Raw genomic sequence first — 24,254 nt, forward strand, 5'->3', positions numbered from 1 at the left:
CTTGATATTGTATCCAAAGCTGTGGGGAGCTCTTGGTGGACTTAATAGTATATCTTAAAAACATTTTAATACTTAGTACAAAAACATTTTAGTACTAAGTATTAAAAACATTTCAATACTAAGTATTAAAAACATTTTAATACTTAGTACTTGGTAGACTTAATAGTATATCTTAAAAACATTTTAACTTAGTGCAAAGTTTTTAATGGCTATTAAGTTATACTGACCTAGCCTTCATTAAGCTCACAATCTAATTTTAAACATTTTTTTTTAAATTAAGTTACAACTAATTTCTTTCTGAAAAGATATCCAGGGACATTGTCCCCTTAAATTCTTCAATTTGATACATTTAGCTTCATAGTGCACTGACTTTGTTTCTGATTTTACTTTTGGAAATTGTGTTGTTTGCAGCTTTCTGAGTTATGAACAATTTGTACATGTCTCTTAGTGTAATTTATTTAAATATAAATTATTGGATGGTAGGAAGTGCCTCTGCTTCACTGCTTTCCAAAGTGATTGTACCAGGGTGTATTTCCATCAGAACACCTGAGAATTTTCATTGCTTCACAGCTTTGTCATTGACATTAGCTAACTTTAAATTTAGTCAAACAAGCAGGTGTGTAAAGCTGCATTTTATTTATATTTCCCTAATTCCTAAAGACACTCTACATCATATCTTGTATTTAAGGACCTTTTGTGTTTCAGTCAGCTTTTTCACTTCTGTGATTAAAGGACCTGACCTACACAATTGTAGAGGAGAAAAGGTTTATTCAGGGTCTCCCATTTTCAGAGGTCTCCATCCATAGACAGCAGGCTCCATTCCTCAAGGCTCAAAGTGAGGCTGAACATCATGGCAAAAGAGTATGGCAGAGGGAAGCAGCTCACATGATGTTTAGGAAGGAGAGGGGGGGGGGGAGAGAGAGAGAGAGAGAGAGAGAGAGAGAGAGAGAGAGAGAGAGAGAGAGAGAGAGAGAGAGAGAGAGACAAACAGACAGACAGACACACACTGACTCTCTCCACTTGCCAGATATAAATATATACCCCATAGCCATACCCCAAAAAAACCACTTCCTGCAGTCACACCCCACCTGCCTCCAGTTACCACTCAGTTAATCCCATCAGGGATTAAACCACTGAAGGCTATAAACCAATTATTTCTCTTCTTCCAAACCTTCTTGCATTGTCTCATATGTGAGCTTTTGGGAGACATCTCACATCCAAACCATAACATTTGTGTTTTCTTTTCTAACTTTCTCTATTTTTCTCTTGGGATGTTTATCTTTCTTATATACGTGTAAGAGTTATGTATTCTGGATACTCATTTTTTATTGGGGATATGTTTTCTAATTTGTTGCATATCATTTTATAGTATCCTTTACTGTAATGTAGAATGAATTTATTATTTGTCTTTACAGTTTCCTTTTATATCGTTAACCTTTTGTGAAGCCATAGTTGCATTTTTATTTTAACTGAAAGTTTTATAATTTTGCCTTTTACATGCAAACATTCAATTAAATTGGAATTTTTACAGAAAATGAAATTGAAACCTAAGTTTAGCTTTCCTACCACATGTGTATATGTGTGTGTGTGTGTAAGTACCATTATTACACAACCCAGTGTTTCTATGGAATGTGCAATTCTTGTTGTGTTATAATTGATAATTAGTAAAGCAAGTTCCTCACTACTTTCTGAAGGAGACTCTTGAATCTTCTTAGGCTTTTGATTTTTCTGTATATTTTATACATAATCAGCTCATTAAGTCTCTTAAATAGTCCCGTGACTAGAGATGTAAATGTGTATGTGTGTGTGAATATGTGTTTGCATGTACATATACCTGAAGATAGCCCCAATAGCAATGAATATATCTAGCATTTGGATCTTGACATATATAGATATGCTGTTGATGGACCTTTATTTTATTTATTTCATATTATATACAGTGCTGAGAATCAAACCCTGTGCCTCACACATGCTAGGCAAGTGCTCTACCACTGAGCCACCACCCCAGCCCTGGATCTTGACTTTTAAATACCATTCTCTAATAAAAGTAACCAGGTCTCCTTGGAGAAGTGACTGCTTCGAAGGGTAAAAGAGTACAAAAAATGATGCCAGGCATAGTGGCACATGCCTGTAATCCCAACAGCTTGGGAGGCTGATGCAAGAGGATCATGCATTCAAAGCCAGCCTTAACAACTTAGTGAGTTCCTAAGCAACTCAGTGAGACCTGTCTCTAAAATAAAATACAAAATAGGGCTGAAGATGTGGCTCCGTGGAGTGCCCCTGGGTTCAATCCCGAGTCCAAAAAAAAAAAAAAGTACAAAACAAGGCTATAAAACATCTAGCTTTAGAAATGAAGGAAACAATTTTAAAATAGAGGATCATGTCAAAATGAGCTATAAGCTATCTTGAAGGTGTTTCCACTGGCCAAATCTGGGAAGTTTGAACTATCAAATACATAATGGTAGTAATCAACTATAGTAAATAATGATAGCAATGGATTATAACCTACTGAGTAAATGTAAGAATAATGTAAATATGAGTGGATGCATTAATTGAAAGCTTGATGAGAAACACAGTATTTGCATAGCTTCAACGTAACTCTGTATGAAACACTTATTAATTGCAAAGGGAAAAAGAGTTATAACTCTGTAGCAGAGAAGCCTAGTATATACCACCTTAATCAGAATGAATGTCATTAGTAATAACCCAAAAATTGTGTGCCATCTGATAAGATGCAATGAGAAGTGCAGTGTCTTTCTGTGCTTTGCTCATTATACATTCTGTTTTAGAATAAATATTGTTTTGAGGTATGGCACACATACAGTGTGTTGGTCATATGTAGATAGATCAGTGAATTTCAAAAATGATGGACTCATCTGTGAAGCCAGCTCCAAGATCAAGAAATCAAACACTGCTCTTATGGAAGCCCCTGGTCTGATTCCTCCTAGTTATCTCAGCAAAGGCTTTTGTCTGGTTTTGAGTTTTCTGTAAATGGAACTTAGTATATATTTTTGCATATGGGTTTTTCTTTCAGCATTATATTTATGATATTGATTCATGTTCTTGCATATAGTGGTATTTTTTTCTTTTATTCTATTGTGTGGGGTCCTTCAGTTATTTTTTCTTTCTGCGATGGATACACATTGCAATTGTTTCCAGTTGTTGACTATTAGGAATTAAACTGTTCTGAACTCCTTTGTTCATGTTGTAGAGGAGGAATATTACTTATTCTTACCGGTTGGTAGATTAATGGATGAGGCCACTGTAACAAAAATTAGATAAACAAGAGAAAAGCATGCAAATATGTTTAATATAGCATGTGACATGGGAGACTTCAGAAATGGAAGATTCAGAAAATACACAAGGACACAGAAAATACACAGTAGTCCACCACCATGCTAAATTTGATGATGAGTCAACAGTCCTGTAGAAGTTTAATGGGACAAAGAGGGTGTAATATAATTGTAATAAACTGGCAGGAACTTGCAAAACCCATTTGTTCAGATTCTTCTATGTGTTCCTTTGCTTCAGAGATAAGGGCATTCCTTTCCTTGGGGTATAGGTAGAGCATCTCTGGAATGAGGGTCTTATGACCGATTGCAGGAAAAGGCCAGAGAGTTCTTTTTTATCTTGCTTCAGGGGAGAAGGGCAGGGCAGGAGAAGGACAGAACTTCTTGCTTCTGTAGTTTTCTTAAAATGCCCAGGTGCCATATTTTGTGGTAACTGAACTCCATTATGTCTTTTGCCACACTTAATTGCCCTATAATGTGGGCAGTATACCTAGGAGTAGAATTGCTGATATGTGCATATGCTCAACTTGAACAGATGCTACTGAAGTTTTTCAGCAGGGCCATAGTTACCGCCCACTGCAGGTATGAGAGAGTCCTATTTACTTCACATTCTTGTTGACATGATTTTGTTTTATTTTACTTTTTTTGGTACCACAGATGGAAATCCGGGATGCTTATCCACTAGCCACACCCAAGCCCTTTTTATTTTGAGACAGGGTCTCACTAAATTGCTTAGGGCCTTGCTGTGTTGCTGAAGCTGGCCTCAAACTTGGGATCCTTCTGCTTCAGCCTCCTGAGTCACTGGGATTACAGTAGTCCACCACCATACCTGGCTATGATTTTAAATTTTAGCCGTTCCTTGTATTGTGCAGTGCTACCACATTGTGGTTTTGTGCATTTCTGATGATAGTGAGGCTGAGCATCATTCATTTGTTGTTAGCTGTTTATTTGGTTGTCATCTTTTATGCTTTTTTCTTTGTTGTGGTGCTGGGGATGGAACCCAGAGCCTCAGGAGTGTTAAGCAGCACTTCACCACTGAGCCAGATCCCCAACCCTTGCCATCTTTTATGTGGCACCATTTTTTCCCCCCACTATTATTCTTGCCTTTCAAGTTTTCCATCTGTTATCATTTTCCTACTGCGTAAAGGTCATCCCCTTTATAATTTAGTGTGTGTGAGTTAATGGTAAGCTCTAGGTTTTGTTTGCCTGGAAATGTTAATTGTTCTCAAAGAAATTGGCTCTAACTATAGAATGCAGAGTTGGTACTTATCTCTTTTAGTTCATTGAAAGTAATAATGCTCCTCCTTCCAGCTTCCATTGTTGCAGTTGAGAAATCAGCCATCACTTTAATTGATTTTCATTTGTAGGTGATTCTCTGTTACTTTTTTAATTTTGGTGCTAGGGATTGAACCCAGGGCCTCACATATGATAGGCAAGGGTTCTACTATTGCTTAAAAGATTGCTTTTTATTTGGTAGCCAGCAGTTTCATGCTTACATCTTTTGGTGATGATTTTTCCCTTGCTAGTTATTTGTGGGCCTTCCTGAATTCAAGAATTGATGTCATCTGTACCAGTGAGTCTCTCCATTATCTTCTCATACTTGCTTTAGGTGAATGTTAGCCCTGTAGCCCTGTTGCTCAGACCACTTCAACTCTCTTTATTATTACATTTCCCCATCTGTTTGGGAAGCATCCTGGATACTTTTTTTTTTTTTTTTTTTTTTAAATCTAGCTGTCTTCCTGTTCATTTGTCCACTCTGCTTCTGTAACCAATCTGTAACTTATATACTTTATTTTTTAAACTTGCTTTATTTTCAGTTTCTAAATTTATCTAGTTCTTTTTTAGTTCTTTTAATTTACAGTCCTCTATTCATATTTTCAAAGTTCATTTATACACATTTGCATATATCTCTTTTTAGATGTAAAACTTTATCAGTTTTAATATTTGGCATAGAGGAAAAAAAGGCCAGAGATCAGGTTTTGAATTAAGAAGATCATGACGCATTCTGTCTGTCTGTCTCTTTTTCTTTTCAACTTTCCATTTTGAAGTAATATCAGGATTAAAAACAATTTATTTACCTTTACCAAATATTAATTTTAGTAAAATTACCAAGATCAGAAAATTAATGTTGATATAATATTGTTAACTAATTTCCACACTGCATTTGTGTTGTTTTGTCAAATCAATCATGGTTTTTTTTTTTTTTTTTTGGTCTAGACTATGGTCTGATTTAGAATCAAACATAGTAATATCTTATATTCTCCTTTAATAAGTGTTATTTGTCAATTAACGTTCTATATCCACCATTTTTTTTCACATTTAATAATTGAAATTTTCTTACAAGAAAGAACTTGGTCTTTTCTTTAAATTTTTGTGTATTTATTTGTTTTTATCAGTATGAGCTATTTTATCCTAACAGTTATAATCTCAATATTATTTGCAGTTTTATTTTTTAAATTGTCCCAGATTTGGCTCCTTCAGTTAACTAGGGTCCACTGTACTTTTGATGAGTCCCCATCTTTTTGGAGAATTTCCCTACTTTTTGGCACCATGAGATATTCTGTACTCATTTGGTATGTTCATCTGGTTTGCACCCAGACAATTTCCTAAGTCTCTGTCACCCCCTTGCCTTTGCTCATTCTCTCTTCCGCCTAAGTAATCCAGGTCTGCATGTTTTTTATTTGAGTGCTAAATGTGTTTATTGCTTCCAGGGTGTCTCATGTTTCCTTGGCTCTTCAGAAGACAGATCTAGGAAATGTGTGCATACATATTTTCATCTGTCTTTGTCCCTCTGTCTTAACATATTTAAAAACCAGGAGTCACAGTGATAACTGATTCAAGTCTAACACCACAGAGTTCTTTACAGTCTTCCTTCATTCTTTGTTTTGTCCCTATCCTTGGTGTTTATAGTCAAGACATATGTTTCCAAAGTGATCAGTTGTTTTCTTCTGAATTTCATCTTCATTGGTTATGTTATATGTTCCATTTTGGGATCCTCCCACATACTCATATACCTTAATTATTTCTCCTTCCTCCTTTTTCCTCCCCTCCCTTTCCTTTCTTCCATGGTCTCATTATGTTGCTCAGTATGGTCTCTCAACTCCCGGGTTCATCTGAGCCGCCTGCCTTAGCCTCTCAAGTACTGGGGCTAAAGGCACATACCATGGTGCCTAGCAGTTATCTCCCCACTCATCCCATTGAACATTACCATGGTTCTAAATATCAAAACTATTAAAAAAAAAGATATATTTGGAGTCATGCCATGCCTGGGCTATCTCTTGTATTCCATTCTCATTCCTGTAGTATCCTATGGCTTCATAATGTTTGCCAGATAAAATTCAAACTTTAGTATGATTGGCAAGTTCCTCCATCTCAGTTGTAGCTTGTCCTTATGCACCATATTCTGGCTGCCTCTGCTGTTTTGTTATTCCTGACATGGCTAACTCAGTCACCCTCTTGCATTTACACATTCTCTCTTCTGCCTGGAATAGTGTGTATCTGTTCCCCCTTTATATTGCCCATCTGTAATCATTCAAAACCCGTTTCCATTCTGCTCTATGTGGGAAGACTCATCCTCTTCCCAGTTGCATTTCATTCCTCCCACATTTAATAATTCTCTACTGTGAATTCACAGCTCCCATAGCACTTGTGCATGTTTTGTAATTTTTATGACATCTAATTTATGGATACAGAGGCTCATCAGCTTCTCTATTCCGAGAGCCCCTATAAGACTATCTTTGTATTTCCACCTTAGAGTCCAGTTTCTTGCATATGTCAATTATGCAGTATCGTGAACTGAAAAAGATTTAAATTCTTGTCATGTATTTTCTTCTTTACTCCTCTTTTCTTTTCACTCATAATAAAAGCCCATTGTGACAAAAAGTAAATCCTTTTAATGGGATGCCTGTGGTCTTCTTGTCCCTTGCTTTTGCATAGTCTCTGCCTCTCCTAATGTATTTGCCTACCACCGTGGCAACTTAATGACTTCCTGTGACCCCTGAAAGTTATAATATCTGATTTAAATTTAAACATGGTAAAATTCAATTTATAGATATAGAAGTTGTTGAAAGCATGCAGACCTGGAATATCAAGACAATATTATCTGTCAGGGTTGCTTCTTTACTTGAAAAGCTAAAACTTTATGCCAATTTAATGCTACATTGGGAGAAAGTGTTGCACTGGAAATAAATCCCTTCCACAGTCTTTTAAGAACCTTAGTAAGCTTTGAGATTGTCGTTATTTTTTCTGAATGGCAAGTTGACTGACCTTCTAATTGTGTTTCTAAGCTGCTTATGCTACTTTCTATTCTGTATAGATTATTTAGCAGATTATGTTAAAATGCAGGACCTTATTCCTACAGATCTCTTCATCTACCCATCTGTTCCTTTTCCTTCTCCCTTGGTATTGTACCACCTGCTGCCACTTCTGTGTTTATTTTCCACAGTCCTACATGTAACTTGGAAAGAGGAGTTAGGTTGCAGTGCAGACATCACTCTGTGTCCTGTGGGGGAGGGTGTTCAGGATCCTGCTGTGAACACAAGACTTGCTGTGGCATCAGTGTTTGATGTGGAGGGACAGTGAGCTATGAGAAAGCATCCACTCCATAATGTGGCCCACATTCCTGAATTCTTTATGAAAATTATTCAGATTTTTTAAATTCAAAAGAAAGACAAATGAATTATAAATGAACATTTAGATGAATTTTCTTAAATTGAAGGTAACTATGAAAACTACCACTGAAATCCAGAGTCCAGTATTAATACCCTGCTAGAAATCCCTCTTCTTCCTTCTCTCTGTCTGTATCTCTTTCCTCACACTACAAAGGTAGCTACTATTTAACATGGTTTTACCTATTTTTTGAACTTTATGAAATGGAATCATATGGTATGGTCTCTTGTGTCTGGCTTCTTTGTTTCAACATGATGTTGATGAGACATAAAATTCACTAGTAGTATATTGTTATGGTTCATTTACTTTCTTTGCCAGATAGCAGGCAACATGACAGCCTGTGAACTGTCAGTTTTTATAAATAAAGTTTTATTGGAACAGCCATACTATCTTATGGCTGCCTTTGTACTTCAAAGGTAGTCTGGGAAGATACCACAAAGAGCAGAGATCTTATGGCCCACAAAGCCTAAAATATTTGCTCTCTAGCTCTTTATGGAAGAAGTTTGCTTATTCCTGTTAGTGTACTATTGCATCACATGAATATTCCAGTTTGTTACCAGCGTTTGGTTTTTTTACTACTATTTCTTTGAAAATTATTGTAAGTGCCTTATGGATCTGGGTATGTGCATTCCTAAGAGGCATTTACCCAGGATCACAGGGTATGCTTCTATGGTACTTTATTAGTACACTTTATTTGTCAAACAGTTTTCCAATTTATTCTCCCACTAGTAGTGTATGAGAATTGAATGATTCTACATCCTTGGACTTTATGATGTCAGATTTTTAAGTTTAGATATTTTGATGAATATGTAATTTTATCTCATTGTAGTTCTTTTTGGTACCAGGGATTAAACTTGGGTACTTACTAAGCACTGAGCCACATCCCCAGCCCTTTTTATTTTTGAGACAGGGTCTCGCCAAGTTGCTTACGGCCTATGTTGCTGAGGCTAGCTTTGAACTTGTGATCCTTCTGCCTCAGCCTCCTCAGCCACTGGGATTAATAAGGCAAGTGCCACCATGCCTGGCTCATTGTAGTTTTAATTTGTATTTTGATGGTGATACATGAGGTTGACTACATTTTCATATGTTTATTACTTCTTTTGATATCCTGTTTTTGTTGCCTATCCTTATTTTTATTATTCTGTGGAAGTTCTTACTGTATTATAAATGAGCTCTTTATATATGTACATTCTAAATATTTTCTCTGAAGGCTTATAGCTTTCCTCTTTTGTGGCTGTTCAAACTTTAAAATATTTTTTAATGAAATACTGCTAATGCAATAACATGGTCAAATCTCTCACATACCAAGGGAGGTACAGTTATATAAGTATTTATAGGTAAATGGACAGTTATCCTCAGCCTTGTCAAGATACAACCATCACCAGGAAACACTACTTTCTTGAAGACGAGTTGAATTTTTGTGTTTGGGCCTGGTAATGTGGCTCAGTGAGTGCTTGCCTAACATTTACAAGACTCTGGGTTTGATGCCCAGTACATATGTATGGGCACCACCACCACTACCACTACCACTACCATCATCATCTTTTGTTTTTCAGTTACTTTTAATTGAGAATGTAGTTTGCTTTTTTTTTTTAATTTACTTTTTATTAAGAGATGAGGGTCTCAATATATTACTTATACTGACCTTGAACTTCTGGGCTCAAGTGATCCTCCTGCCTCAGACTACTGAGTGGAGAGCCACTGTGCTGGATCCTGCGGTACTGTTATTTGTCCTGGGGTCTAGACAAGGGCAAAGTTCTCATATTTCACTTGTGAATATTCAAAGCAATGCCAGGGTCTCAAGAGCCTTCCCTTGTATGGGTGTGTTTGTTTAGCATTCCATGATATGCTGAATATTCAAAGATTTTATGAAGTAAGATATCAGTGTCAAATACTTGAATCAAATATGTGCATTTTTTAATGCTGAGAACTATTTCCTTAGATCTTTGAGTTCAGAGATTTAGAAATTGAAGCTGATTTATCTAGCTTTAAGTTGCATTAGGTTGAAAAGGTTAATTGCATATTATAGAAGGAAGATTGTGATTTTTTAAAATTTCCTTGTGTTTTTTTAATTTTTTTTAAGTTGTTGATGGACCTTTATTTTATTCATTTATTTATAAATGGTACTGAGGATTGAACCCAGTGCCTCACACATTGAGGCAAGTGCTCTACCACTGAGCCACAATCCCAGCCCTTTCCTTGTGTTTTATTTGAGGGTTTTAAAAATTTTTAATAACTACATGAAACTGACTATGGTGGCATATGTCCATATTCCCAGCTGTTGGGGAAGCTAAGGCAGGAGGATCTTGATTTTAAGGCCAACCTGTACAACTTAGTGAGATCCTGTCTCAAAAATAAATAAATAAACAAATGCTATGTGATATTTGAGGTTTACTTAATAATCTATTTTTTCCTTCTTTGATTTTTAGTTTTGTAGATAACCTTCCAGGCAATATTACTTGATTAATATAGATTTGTTTTGTTTTTTGACAGTCACATCTGTAATTGATGCTGGTGATCTTGACTTGATAATTTTTAGAGATACTCTAATACTGCAGACATTGTCTCTCATGTCTAATTTAACTGCAGCTACGTCTTTCAGAAAGGGTAGTTGGTCTCATGCAGAACAGAGTTAAAGCTTTTTGTCAAAGTTATGCAACCAGTATATTTTAGCGAAATATCTCATGTTCCTTAAAACTCTTTTCTTTCTTTTTTCCAGGTTATACATTATTGGTGTGGATGCAGTTGTCTTAAGTTTCTGTAGCCATGACACGTGAATACAGTAAGTATACTTGGGTACTTACAAAGTATTCACTCTCTGTGTTTAAATTTCTTCCTCTTACCCTTTCTTCTTCCCTCCCAGGGCCTCACACATGCTAGGCAAATGTACTACCACGGAGCTTTACCCTCAGTCCCTGTGTTAAGTTTCTGAGTGGAGAAGTCGAAATAAAGAAACAATATTTTTTAAAAAATCAACTTTAAAAAAAAAATCTACTTTTCTCAAAGAAATCAATTCATTTGGTCATTTGTTATTTTTTTAATATTTATTTTTCAGTTGTAGTTGGACACAATACCTTTATTTTATTTGTTTATTTTTACGTAGTGCTGAGGATTGAACCCAGGGCCTTGCATGTACTTGGCAAGCATTCTGCTGAGCAACAACTCCAGCCCTGGTCATTTGTTTTTTTGAGTTTTTAGTTTTATATGCAAATATATAACAAGAGTGTTTTATTTTATGTTCTGGCACACACATTATTGCTCAGGCTATTCCTATAAGTGCCAAATAATTAAACAAATAAGGAAATACTGTATGATGTTTGAGGTGCACATGAGGGTTATATCTATATCATGCATCCTGTCCTTCTCTGTGATGGGTTAAAGAACAACTGCAGCTCAAGGGTGGATCCTGATAAGGGGCAGCTTTGACTCATTAACTCTGGTTACATCAGCTGATCTTAGGTGTTACCTGGTGGGGGTTGGTTTCCTGAATGGTCCTGTGATACTATTCTAGCCAGTGGGATCTCAGGGCACGTTTGCCTGCAACTTCTGGCAAAGTTCTTCTCATACTTTTGTAGATCTACAGGAAGATACTGCCTCTTTCTTCTGGATGTTGTGTGCTGTTGCAAGGTCTGGCATGGCTTTAACCTTCTGGCCTCCAGCCTGAGCAAGAAGCCACACACAGGGTGGAGGACAGGGTCCAGAATCACTGGGAAGCCTGTGCTTTCTCAGGATGTCCAAGTTTTTGAGCCAATATATTTCCTTTTTGTTTAAGCCAGTTTGAGTTGAGAGCCAAAACATCCGAAGTGATTCACTTAATCTCCATTTTATTTTTAGTAATCCATTAGTTTCTCCCTAGGGAATGTGGGAGTAATTGCAAAGTGAGGCAAAATAATACCATTAAATTAAACTGGCACAGCGTGTTGGTGTTGACTGGCATCTTCTTCATGCTTAACAGTTAGCAGGTAGTGATTTAGTGTTCAAAGACATGAGAATAAAATACATCACTTTTAGGTTCTCTCTTGTGTCTCCTCAGAAGGTCTTGAGTCTTCTCAGTTCTCTGGGCTATGAATACTGAGAAAGGTCTTGGACCACAAGCATAGAACCATCACCTCACAAACTGCATGTTTGGCACTGCAGACCTAGTCCCTGTGTTTTCTTAGAACAATCTATACTCACTTCTAATTCCTAATTTACTTTTGTTCTTCAAAAATTAATAGGAATATCTCAAACATAAAACTTATATAAGGAACAACATAACAAATATCCATATATACCTTCCTCCTAACACACTAGAGAAATTGAAAGTTTGCCAATTTTGCTGAAGGATTGAAAACCTAGGTGGTCTTCCTTAACAATAGTTCCCTTTCTCTCCCCACTAGGATCCACTTTCCTGGTTTTAGTCTTTTTTATTCTCATGCATTCTTGTGCTTATATTACATGTATTTTTGATTTTTGATGCTTTTTAGTATCAGGTGTAAGTAGATGCTATGTGCATTTGTTGTTTAAGATCAAAGGGAGTTTAGAGTAAATTCAGGGTCACTGAAAGAGGCTGTACATTTTTTAGACCCCTGACAAAGATCTGTTATTAAGCATCCCAGTGATTTATATAAAATGTTTTAGATTTTAAATGTTTGATGAATTTGAATCAAAATACTTGGTGGTACTTTCTGGGCTGCTTAGTCTGGTACTCATTTCATTTTCGGCACCCACTTCCGCATTCTGTGTAAGTTTGGAATGTACGGGATACTTTTAGACCAACCTGTCATCAATGAGCTTTTCAGAGTGTTGATTGCTGTTGCCTTTAAATAGCTTTGTTTATTCTGTGTACAGAATGCATATTTTTGGTAAATTTAATGATGAATCCACTTAATGATAATACATCTTTTTTTTGTTGTTGTTGTATTATGACAGTCAGCTACCAGGATTGTAGAACTTAGTTCTGTGCTAAATTTGCCAGTTCGTTTTTCTGTTACTTGTATTGGTGGCAGTGGTTACATTGGAAACACCACTCCTGTGAACCTTGAAACTGTGCCTGGTCCGGGGAGCCTTCTCAGAAGTCTTTGCTGTACCCTTATTTCCTCTGTGACCCAATGTTGAATCTTAGAGATTATGTTGTGTCATTCTTGTCTGAAATGTATCTAAAGGCATTTAACTTCTGCATTCAAAACACTCATTCTTTTACTGTTGGAGGATTTATATTACCCTTTGTTCTTGTTTGGAATGTTGCCCACAGGAAACTAAATGGTCATTTCCTTCAGAAATTGTTAATCCTTTCAATTTGAAAGCATAATTACTGATAAAGTGTTAAGAAAGAGTTAAGGCAATTGAGAGTATTTCCAATTTCTCCATGGTATTTTGTTGTTGTTGTTGTTATTGTTTAAATGTTTAACATTTGAGAGAAAATAAAAAAAAAATCTCAAGATTTTTTTCTTCTTAATTCATATATATCAGATTTGGGGTTATGTGCCTTTTCTCCTGCATGTTGTTGTTGTTGCTAAAATAATGGGTTCTTTTAAAATTTTTATTTAAATGTAACTGTCTTTAGCTTTTTTCCCATATTGTGGATGCAGAATCTTAAATTAAAATGTTGTCCATGTTAGATTTTTAGCTCCCAAATGGAAACACCCAATCTGTGAGACCCTGGTGAAAGGACTACTAAATCTCTAGCATTGGGTGGCAATGTGCTGTGTGCAAAATAGACATCAAGTCAGATAGAGGCAAGACACTTAAGTTACAATCTTTCAGTGTGCCTTGTGTCCATTTTCTTATTTAAAAAACTTCAAAGGTGGGCTGGGGTTGTGGCTCAGTGGTAGAGCACTTGCATAGCACTCTTCAGGCACTGGGTTTGATCCCCAGTACTACATAAAACTAAATAAACAAAGCTATTGTGTCCATCTACAACTAAAAATATTTTTAAAACTTAACAGTTTTTAAGGGAAAAAAGCCTATTGAACATTTTCTTAGAAAAATCAGTTCAGTTAATTGCTATTACTCTATTTTGTTTCCTGTACCATGGTGTCTTCCTTTTTTTTTTTTTTTTTTTTTTTTTTAAATCTCACAATGAAGATTTAAAAATGCCTTTGTGGGGATGACCTCTTGGACTGAGTGCGCTTCTAGACAGTGACTCAGATTTGTAATTAGGTCCTGCTCTCCTCCCCCTTGTTGATTTGAAAGCATTGACCACAGACCATTTAGTCTGGGAAAGCAATACATGAATCATCTGAATTGGCACAAATTATCTGGAATGCTTTCTGCCTTTTATTCTGTCATTGAGAGAATTGGAAAAGGAGACTTATTCTTTGAGCTTAAAGTAGTATAGAAGGTAAACATACACTGGTGAAAGTAGATTTCTTCCCCAGATAGAATAAAAAGCAGTAAAATATATGATGTTTATAAGCTGCTCTGATTTCCCAGGTCTTTTAGATGATTCCTGCATGTTTTATACTCTTTCCTCTGTGAGGAGTGGGAACATTGCCTATCTCCTAGCTCCTGTCTAGTGCCCTCTATACCTGTCTGAAGCCAGACATGGGGCTGCCTTGTCACCTGGAGCTGGTCTGACCCTCCTCCCACAACTGAGGCAGCACTTGTGTGTGTCTGTTTTGCTTCCTTTTGACATTACATTCATTAGTATCTCTCATATTTGTTATTTTTTTCCTTTGCTTTCTCAAAATGATGGATCCACATACTTATCAAGATCTATTAATGAAGTGAATGAAAGTCATTTTTGTGTGTGTTCACTAATAAATTGAAAGTCTTTTATTTATATATTTTAGAAGGTCAAGAATTTTATTTGTTTCAAATTTTTCTGTAGCAAATCTTTGAAATGATCATATCCATTCTAAGGTTGAAGGTATAGATAAGTCACTCAGGGATTGGGATAAAGTAAAGGATTTTTCTAGATAGTAGGGAGAGTAAGCCTTTTAATTAGTTCTTTTCTTTGGATGTATTAAAGGTTTTCCCCAATACTTATTATCTCTTACTGTGTCTACTCTGAAGAGAGAAGGATAAGCAGATTTATCTATTCAGTTGATAAAAAACAAATGAATTTCCAACATGTAATCAGAGTTGACTTTTTAGTATGTGGATAAATCTTCATTTTCATGTAGGAATATATGTGGGTGGGCATCTCAGAGGAATGCATCTTTTGGCAGGGAGCAGAAATGAGCCATAGCTGGCTGTGTAATTTTGTGTTTTGTGGGCATAACTGCTGTCCTGTGATGTGGGAGTATGTGCAATACCCTGAGTTAAGTTGTCTTTGTTAGTCCAGAGCATTGCTGTTTGTTAGACTTTGTTCCACTTGTTTTGGACTCTGTGAAAATAAGATATTCAAATTATGAAATTATTGTTAACATCTGCTAAGTTAAAAGACTTTACGTTGAGTTTCTAATAAACTGGCAAAATAATTTTTTTCTCAGTGACTATGCTTGATAAGATTCCTTATTAGTTAGGTAGGTAAGATCTTTTGCCAAGGGTGTGATAGCTCACCCCTTTAATCCCAGCAACCCCTGAAGCTGAGGCAGGAACATTGCCAGTTTGATGACAACTTGGGCAAATTATTGAGATCCTGATTCAGGATAAAAAATAAGAAGAACTGGGGATGTAGTTCAGTGGTAGAGCACCCCTGAGCTCCATCCCCAGTACTGGAAAAACAAAACAACTTTTCTCTAATAGAAATTATAAGACCTTTACATTAGGGATTTAGGCTGCATCAATAGGAGAGCTTATTCACTAAAAACTGTGACTCTTTTTGTCATATGAACTTGTATAGTGCCCAGTTAACCTTTCACTTAACTCTTCCATTGCAGTTAGGAGCCATAGGGCCACGTGTCACTACCAAAACCAAACCAACTAAACTTGCTACCCTGAATTTGCATGTTGGGTTAATAATTGGGTCATTGGCCAACACACAACAGAAACACGTGAAAGGTTTGCCTGTAGTGGGGATTTAACTTCACTGCATAGTGTCTAGGTTACTTGGGTAAATTATTTCTGCATGGCAGTGGATATCTCTTGTTAGTGGGTATGGTGGTTGCAAGACTTCAGTCAAGAATTCCAGAATTTTTAGTGGGTAGAAAAATATCTAAGGGAGTTTAATGTTTGATCAAATCTTATTCCTGCCAGTAACAGATGCCTTCTCAATTTTCTGAATGAATGCTAATCCCTGATTAAAGCTTCCTATTCTCATTTTTAAGAATTTCCTTCCCAGACCAATTAAATAGAATTACTTTGGTCTCTGGAGTTAGGTGTCCTCTCTGTAATATGGAAAGCCCCCTACTAAACAGTGTGAGCAGATAGACCATCTGTCTCTATTTTGTCTGAATATTTGGCCTCATTCCTAAAATTTGATGATATTCCCATTACATTATGACTACTCTGTGGTCTCATTTTAAAGATGGAGAAACCAGTGTCTGTCCATCTATTCTGCATATGTATAGTCTGTTGGCTGTAAAGATTCAGACCATGGCTCAGCATTCGTTGTTATTATAATTTGAGTCTTTAATTGTACTTTGATGAGCATTTGGAATAACATCTATTCAGTTATATTTATTCAAAGCATTGAGGAAATTTCAGTTAACACTCTGATTTCAGCAAATTTTAAGATTAATTTTTACAAAAATGATGCATGCTTGTAAAAAATGTAGGAAATGCAGATAAAACACAGTGAAAATGAAAAACATCTATAATTTTTCCATCAGAAATAGCCATTATTAACTCTGGCTAATGTATGCTTATAGAACACAAAGCATATCATTAAAAGGTATGTGTAGGGGGCACACCAAGTATTAATAAAGGGCTGGCTGGAGGCAATGGCATCTAGAGACTCTTATAATAACTATATAAGGAATGTTTTAATCTTAGTATCTTCAGAACTGCAAGCATCTTCTTCCTACTGGCTGTAACATTTGTATCATAGGATAAAGTGTCTTCCAAATAAGAAATTGGGCTCAGCACTATGCTATCTAACTTTTGTTGTCATTGATATTTTTAGGGAAAGATGTTCTATTGCAGGGCACATTTCTCTGTGTAAATGTGAAGTTTGGTTTTGTTTTTCTAAGTGAAGACATCACACAAAATAAGCAGCCATGTAAAAAAGAGAGAATAACATAGTTTTTTAAAAAAGTCCTCTGCTCCCATGATACATAGCAGAGAAAAGTCAAGTCACCAAAGTCACCTAACTATCAAGGGATAATTGGATGTCATGGTACCCCTTGGATTTTAAAAGTTGTTTTTCTAATATGGTACATCCATCCCTTGCACCATTCTATCCAATGTGCTACTTCTCCTTGGTGCTTCCTCCTCTTGTCCTGTTAAAGCTTCAGGTAACTTAACAATGCTTCATTGTAAAACTCTGGAATTCTACACTAGCTCATCTATTCCACTAGCATTCTGTCATGTTTCAATTTGTGACAGTTTCTGTTATTGTCTGGTTTTCAAATCATCCCATTGCAAACATTCATGTTAGCAACAGACATCCCCTTGATCAGAAAGTATTTGTCCTTAGTGGTGTTTTGATAGTTTTTGAACATTTGTTTGCTTACCTCTTTCTCTGATACTGAAAATAACTTGGTGTGCCGCAGCCCTCTTAACTTCCAGTGGGCTTCTTTTAAGTGTCTGAGGCATTCTCCATGAGCAGTGATGCACTTCAGCCAGTTGGCCAGTAATGACCCCTGCAGTTTCTGGTCCTGAAGCCATTGTGGTGTAAACAGAGAAAATGATGAGGGCTTTGTCCCTGCCCTCTCTTCCAAGTAAAGAGTGCACAAATTGTTTTAAAGGAAGTCTGCATTTTGTGGTGTCACTCAGGTTCAGAGCCATATTCATTTAGATTTTAGCCTGGAATTTTTTGGGAAACTCCACCCTTCGAAGAAAGCAAAGATTTTTAAAAGAATGTGTTTCAGCAGCTGTTAATGTTAGTAAGAACATAACACTAACTTTGAAGATTCATTGGTAATACAACAGCAGTTTGCTGGGGTTCACTTTTGAAATTGCTGTCTTTTCCACTGACAAAGTGATTTAAATTGCATCAGGCAAATATTGCTGTTTTAAATTATTTTATAACATTATTGGAAAATGCTTAAATTTTGAGTCACTGGTGTTAATAATGTGTTTTTAGTTCTAAGCACCAAATGGAGATCTTAGCATTAAATGGTTGAAGAAAGCAATTTTTTTGTTTTCAAAATATTATCGTTAATTAATAGTAATTATATCTTTCATGCCTATTTTTCTGCATGTGTGACTTCCAGAGAAATAAAGGTTTTGTATGATCATGTTTAAAAGTTTTGAACTCTTGTTATTTTATCAGTGTATTGATTGGTTTTATTGTACAGCCTGTAGTTATTTTATTTCAGTTAACTATTCTGAACCCTAACAGTAGCTGCTTTAAATTAAGGACCCTGACCATCCTTTTCCTTTGCTGATTGCAGAAGTTTGGCCTTCTAAGTGAAGAATAGAAGTTAGACCAAGTTCAAAGAATGAAGTGGTGGAAGGAACCTGGAAAGAACAGAGAAAAGATTTTGTTCATGGGAAGAATTTGTAGCCTAAAAAAGTAACAGCTGTCATTGCTCCTTTAAGTGTGTTTATGGTGACCTGAGTCTCACCAGATGGATACTTTTCTGATCAAGATCTGAGGGTGGCTTTTGAACAGTAGACAGCTTGTCAGTGTTTGACTTTTTTCACAGTAGACTCTTAGTTAATAGAAAGTTTGAATGAATTGCTTGCTGGCTTGTTAACTGCAGAAAAATATAGGGCTCATGCTTTCTTAAAAATACCCTAATTTCCTATTTAATAAACCCCTCCTTGATTAATTCTGTGAGGAAACTATGAGATAAATAAGCTGAGCTGAAAAACAGCAACAAACAAAACCCCAAACACTTCTTCCTTACTATTTACATTAGGATGTCTCTAGAAGAGTAAGAAGTTATTTTCTATAAAGATATCAAGATTAGAGTTTGATGAGTTGGTATAGCTATTAGGTTTTTTTGGTCTTCCGTTAATTGATTGAATTAAAATTTTGTTCTGAAATTGCCACATTCTTTGAGATTTTTGGAATCATCTAGAGGTGAAACCACAGCTTAGAATAATTACTGTAGGAATAATCCTCTCACCTGGCACACAGGGCCATCATCCTTGCAAAGAAGGCAGTCGAACCTGTGAAGTTTGGCAGAACAGGGCCTGGATTCCTGAGTGTTCTCTTCTGCCTTCTCTCATTTTCTACTTGAGATCTATCTGTCCTTAAGGCCAGGTCTCAGCTTCTTCATCAAGTTCTCTTTCTTTCTGGTATAGGTAAGGCAGGGTCATGGAGCTTTTGTGAAGCATTTGTGTCTGTTTTTTGTTTATTTTTGCATAAGCAGGACAGAATAGACCTATCTCTGTAAGTTTCAATGCTTGACAACTGAAAAAGAAAAAGAAAAGAAGGAAAGAAAATCTGGTTTCTTCAGCAGTTATGGTCCTTGTTTCTCAGGTCCTTTAACACTAGCTGCAGTCATGCTGTGTTGCTTTCAAATCTGGGAGAACACAGTAGTCTACAAAATAGCTTCTCAGCTATCATTTCTCAGATACTTCAGCATAAGAGAAGAGGTAACAATATTTATTTTGTTACTTTTTCCTCCAAGAGCAGAGGGCTTTGTTGTTTTTCATGTCACCTTTGTAAGGCCATGTGGTCTTTTTGGAAAACATCTGTGCACAGCTTGCTTAGGGATGCTCTCTGCAGTCCTTCCCACTTTTTCAACAATGAGATAAGGAGTTTAAAAATGTTTACAAGTGAACTATCCTGTGTCATACGGGATAGGGGCACTGTCATTACTGTTATTCTATGCCTGAGCTGCCCAGTGTCTGTCTTCTATTTACTTCATAACCTCCCTCTGAAAACCAGCTATTCTTAACAATATTGCTTCCAGGGAATGGTTTTTTTCTCGACCAGACCAGCTTTTACCTGCTTGGTCCTTTTACAAAGGAAAAGTATTTGACATTGAACAAATGTGTCATATATTACATGAAAATGAGTTGTTGGTATTCTCTAATATTTACAAACAGAAGAGTCTTTACCCTTTATTTTCAGCAGTAAGTTTCTGTTGGCAATGACCATGAAGTTCTTGACCAAAAGAAAAAACAGCTGGCTTTCGTAATGACTGTTTCTGAGCATCTCAATCTAACTTCTTAGAGAGGAGACCATTTCTTTGAAAGATAGACTTGGCAGCTTTTGTTGAGCTTTTATGTAGAATAATGCCTATTATTTTGTGATTTAACTCTTGATCCTCAGGCTTTTCAGTGTGTACCTATTGATGTGAAGACTGTTCTTATGGAGAGATGTGTGACCAGGACCACAGGAAATAGAATTTGCAGGGAGAACTAAAGGAGGAAAGGCGTTTCCACCCCCTTTCTGAGGGATTAAATATTTTGCTGGGCTGGAGAGTGGAACTGTAGTTGGTGTGTGAAGTCAGCAACACCCTGTGGGAGAAGAGAAGCTGCTTCTGCTGCATGATGCTCCTCTGTGAGCATGCCTCGTGCAGCGAACGGTGCCATCTCATATTTGGAAGCGGGCCTGTAACTGCTTCTGCAGCAGCTTCTCATCAGAAATACTTTCTTGTATTTCATTCTAAACCTGTGTTGACTCTGATGGGAAGCTCTAAAATATAATCTCTTGGAGATCTGACATTGGTCGAGATTGGTCAGTTGTTTACATTGACAGGCCTCTTGGAATTGTTTCAGAACTCTAATCACTTGCTGTCAGCAGCTTGTCCCACGGAGGGGAAGAGACAGCTGATTATTGCCTGTATTGTAAGACTGCCTGATTAGGGGACGTTTCAGAGCTCATGCAGTTTGCTCTTTTCTTTCTAATGTATATCAAATTCAAAATAATATGAAAGACTGATAAAATTGATTCATAGAATTCGTTTTCAGGAATTTTGGATTTTAATAAAGTACAGTGTTATAGCTAGGTCTAATAAGGAAAACGTTATGTCATTCATCTTGGAAGTGATGTCCTTGCTGAATGAGAAAAAGAAATATCTAATAACGAGAAACTTTTGAGGCTGGAGGTATAGCTCAGTGCTAGAATTTGTGCTTATCATGCATTTAGTACCAATTTTTTTTTAAAAAAAAGTTTAAATATACATCCAGTAAAATGCATAGTTCTTAAATGTTCTTAAGGTTTATGCTGTTCTAGTTATTGGCTGTTTTAAATAGGATTACTGCAGACATTTGTGTACAAGTCATTTTATGGGCATCTACTTTGATCTCTTGAGTGATGCCTAGGAATAGAATTGTTAAGTTATAGGGTAGGCGCCTGTTTTACTATGTTAGGACTCCCAAACTCTTTTCCCAAGGTGATCATACCATTTTATAGTTGTACCAGCAGTTCATTTCATGAGAGTTTCAGTCACTCCATATTTTTTATCATCATTTGGTATTGTCAATTTTTTAAAAAAAATTTTAGCCATTAAAAGAGTATCTTATTGTGGTTTTAATTTGCTTTTTCCTGATGGCTAATAACTCTGAACATCCTTTTATGTGCTTAGTGACCATTCAGATGGTCATTATCTTTTTTTTGAAGTGTCATTTCCAAGTCTTGATTGCTTTTTCCAAATTATTATTACTGCCTTTATTGTCAATTTGTAATATCTTTTCTGTGTATGATATATATTGTATGCATGTGTATATAATAGATTCTAGATATGATTCCTTTGTCAGATATAGGCATTATGAATATTTTTTTCTCGTCTACAGTTTGCCTATTTATTTTTTAAAATGATGTCTCAGTGAACAGAAATATTAATAATAAATCTAATTTATCAAGTATTTTTCGTGATTAGTACTTACTGTGTTATCTAAGAATCTTTACCTATTCAATAATGAAAAGGTATTTTCCTTTGTTTACTTCATAAAGCTTTAAGGTTTTATCATTTGCATTTAGGTTGATAACCCATGTCTAATTTTTTTTTTTTTTTTTTTTGGTGCTGGGATTTGAACCCAGGAGTGCTTAGCCACTGAGCCATATCTCCAGGCCATTTTATTTTATTATTTTGAGTCAGGGTCTTGCTAAGTTGGTTAGGGTCTCGGTAAGTTGCCGAGACTGGCTTTGAACTTGTGCTCCTCCTGCCTCAGCCTCCCTATCTGCCGAGATTACAGGTGTGTGCCACTGTGCCTGGCCCCATGTCTAATTTTTCTGATGTGTACCAAATGAGGCAAATGTTAAGTTTACCTTTGTTTTTTAAAAATATATATTTCTAATATAATTTGTTGAAAAGACTAACTTTTCCTGTTCAACTCATTCAGTGTCTAGCTTGACAATTAATTGACCATGTATGTGTATTTTCCCTTCCAGTGGTCTACTTGTCAGTTTTTGAGCCAATTTCACACAATTATAATATGTCTCAAAATCAGATAATTACTCTTCCATCTTCATTCTTATTTTTTAATGGGTTTGTGTATTTTAGGTCCTTTTAATTTTCATTTAATCTTTAAAATTGACTTTCTTTTTTGATTAAAAAAACCTGCTAGATCTTATTTGTTTGTTTGTATGTATGTATGTATGTATGTATTTATTTATGGTACTAAGTATGTAGCTTTAAAGTTTCCCAGGCTGGCCTCAACCTTGCCATTTTCCTGCCTCAGCCTCCTGAGTGGTGTGGATTACAGGCATGCATCACTGTCTGACAAGACTGCAAAATTTTAAATGAAATTTCACCCAACATATTTTTTAATTTGTGTAGAATAGACTTTTAATAATATTGAGTTTGCCATCCATGAACATCTCCACTTAATTTCTCTGAGCATTAGTTTTCAGTATTGGAAATTTGTACATCTTTCATTAGTTATAGTAGAGATTTATAAGATATATTGGATTTTAGTCCTCATATAAATATTGTTTTTCAAATTTCATTTTATTGTCAATTTGCTAGTGTATAGATGCACAATTGCTACTTGGCTACTTGTATATTGACCTGATATCCTGTAAACCTTCTAAATTCAGTTGATAGTTTCAATATTTTGTTGTGTGTATTTTATAAGGTTAATGACATACATAATCATGATCAATGCCCCTGAATAATGACAGTTTTACTTTTTCCTTTCTCATCTTTGTGCCTTTAAAGTCTTGTTTTCTGGCCTACCTGAGCAAGCTCTAATAATGTTCAGTACATTGCTAACCAGGAGTGGTGAGAATAGACATCCTTACCTTATTCCTGATCTTAGAGGGAAAAAAAAAATGTTGGTTCAGCTATGTCTAAAATTTTTACACTGTGTCTTCTGTTCTTAATACCTGTAATTTTGTAATGTGATCTCCAAGTCAATAATGCTCAGTGAACCTATTCCTGTGTTTCTTTTGCTCTTGGTTTTCCTACTTCTTTGAAAATAACTTCTATTTTGCTTGCTTTTCTTGCCATTCCTCCTTCTCCTTTTCCTCCTCCTCCTCCTCCTCCTCCTCCTCCTCTTCCCCCTCCTCCTCCTCCTCCTCCTCCTCCCCCTCCCCACCTCTCCTCCTCTTCTCTCCTCCTCCTCCTTTTAAAGAATGTAACCTTTATTTTAGTTGTTTTTTATGTGGTGCTGGGGATCAAACCCAGGGCCTCCCCAGTACTAGGCAAGCGCTCTACCGCTGAGCCACAACCCCAGTCCCCACTGTCTATTTATGCTAATATTTGTTGAGCAGGTACTGTGTGACTGACTCTGTGCAGGTTGGTAAGACCTGGTCTCTGTCCCCAAAGAACTCACTGTAAAGCATAGAAAGTGCTTTGAAAGTGTGAATCGTTTCTTGGAAGGGATGGATTATTTTACCCGGTTTGGTGGAAGTAAGAGGAAAGGCCTGCCAAGGGAGATGATTGTACTGACTCTCTTTCCTCTTCCTGTGCAGTTGCCCAAGATTAGATAGTGACTCCCAGTTTTTCTTCCACCTGTGCTTACACTTATTCTCAGGAGTTGTGGTGCTATCACTCTGGGTGAAGTTTCCAAATCCAGCCACAAGTGTAGTTATCAGAATGATATTGATGGCTATTGCTGCCTGCCCTGTGGGGATTTGTATGTGAGGAGCTCTCCTAAAAGTTTTTTAGCTCTCAAAAACTTGTTTGTCTTTAGGAACTCTGGAATTTTATATGCATTTAAAACTCACAAAATGCTTTTGAATGAATGAGTTTGTTGAAAAGTTTTTTTGTTTTTTTTTTTGCTTATATACATGTCTATATTTTGTTATAATTTTTTATTAGAAAAATTACAAAAGTAATTTTTGAATGCATTAGTTTTCCAGAATAATTTTTGTATTGGAACATTCCTACGGAGAACTTCATGTGCTGGTCAGTAGAACAGCTC

General features: G+C 36.2%; 1 protein-coding gene across 17 annotated transcripts in view; it reads left to right on the forward strand.

Moving 5' to 3' along the window:
* The window catches only part of Sipa1l1 (signal induced proliferation associated 1 like 1), a 355,619-nt gene that overhangs the window by 163,826 nt on the left and 167,539 nt on the right, over positions 1–24,254 (forward strand). For all 17 annotated transcript variants that reach the window (XM_078050449.1, XM_078050450.1, XM_078050446.1 and 14 more), the window contains one exon: positions 10,678–10,740. The gene's annotated coding sequence lies outside the window, so the exon portion shown is untranslated. The remainder of the gene's footprint in view (positions 1–10,677; positions 10,741–24,254) is intronic.

The sequence above is a fragment of the Ictidomys tridecemlineatus genome, chromosome 5, assembly GCF_052094955.1.
Source record: "Ictidomys tridecemlineatus isolate mIctTri1 chromosome 5, mIctTri1.hap1, whole genome shotgun sequence".
In the NCBI taxonomy this organism is placed as follows: domain Eukaryota; kingdom Metazoa; phylum Chordata; class Mammalia; order Rodentia; family Sciuridae; genus Ictidomys; species Ictidomys tridecemlineatus.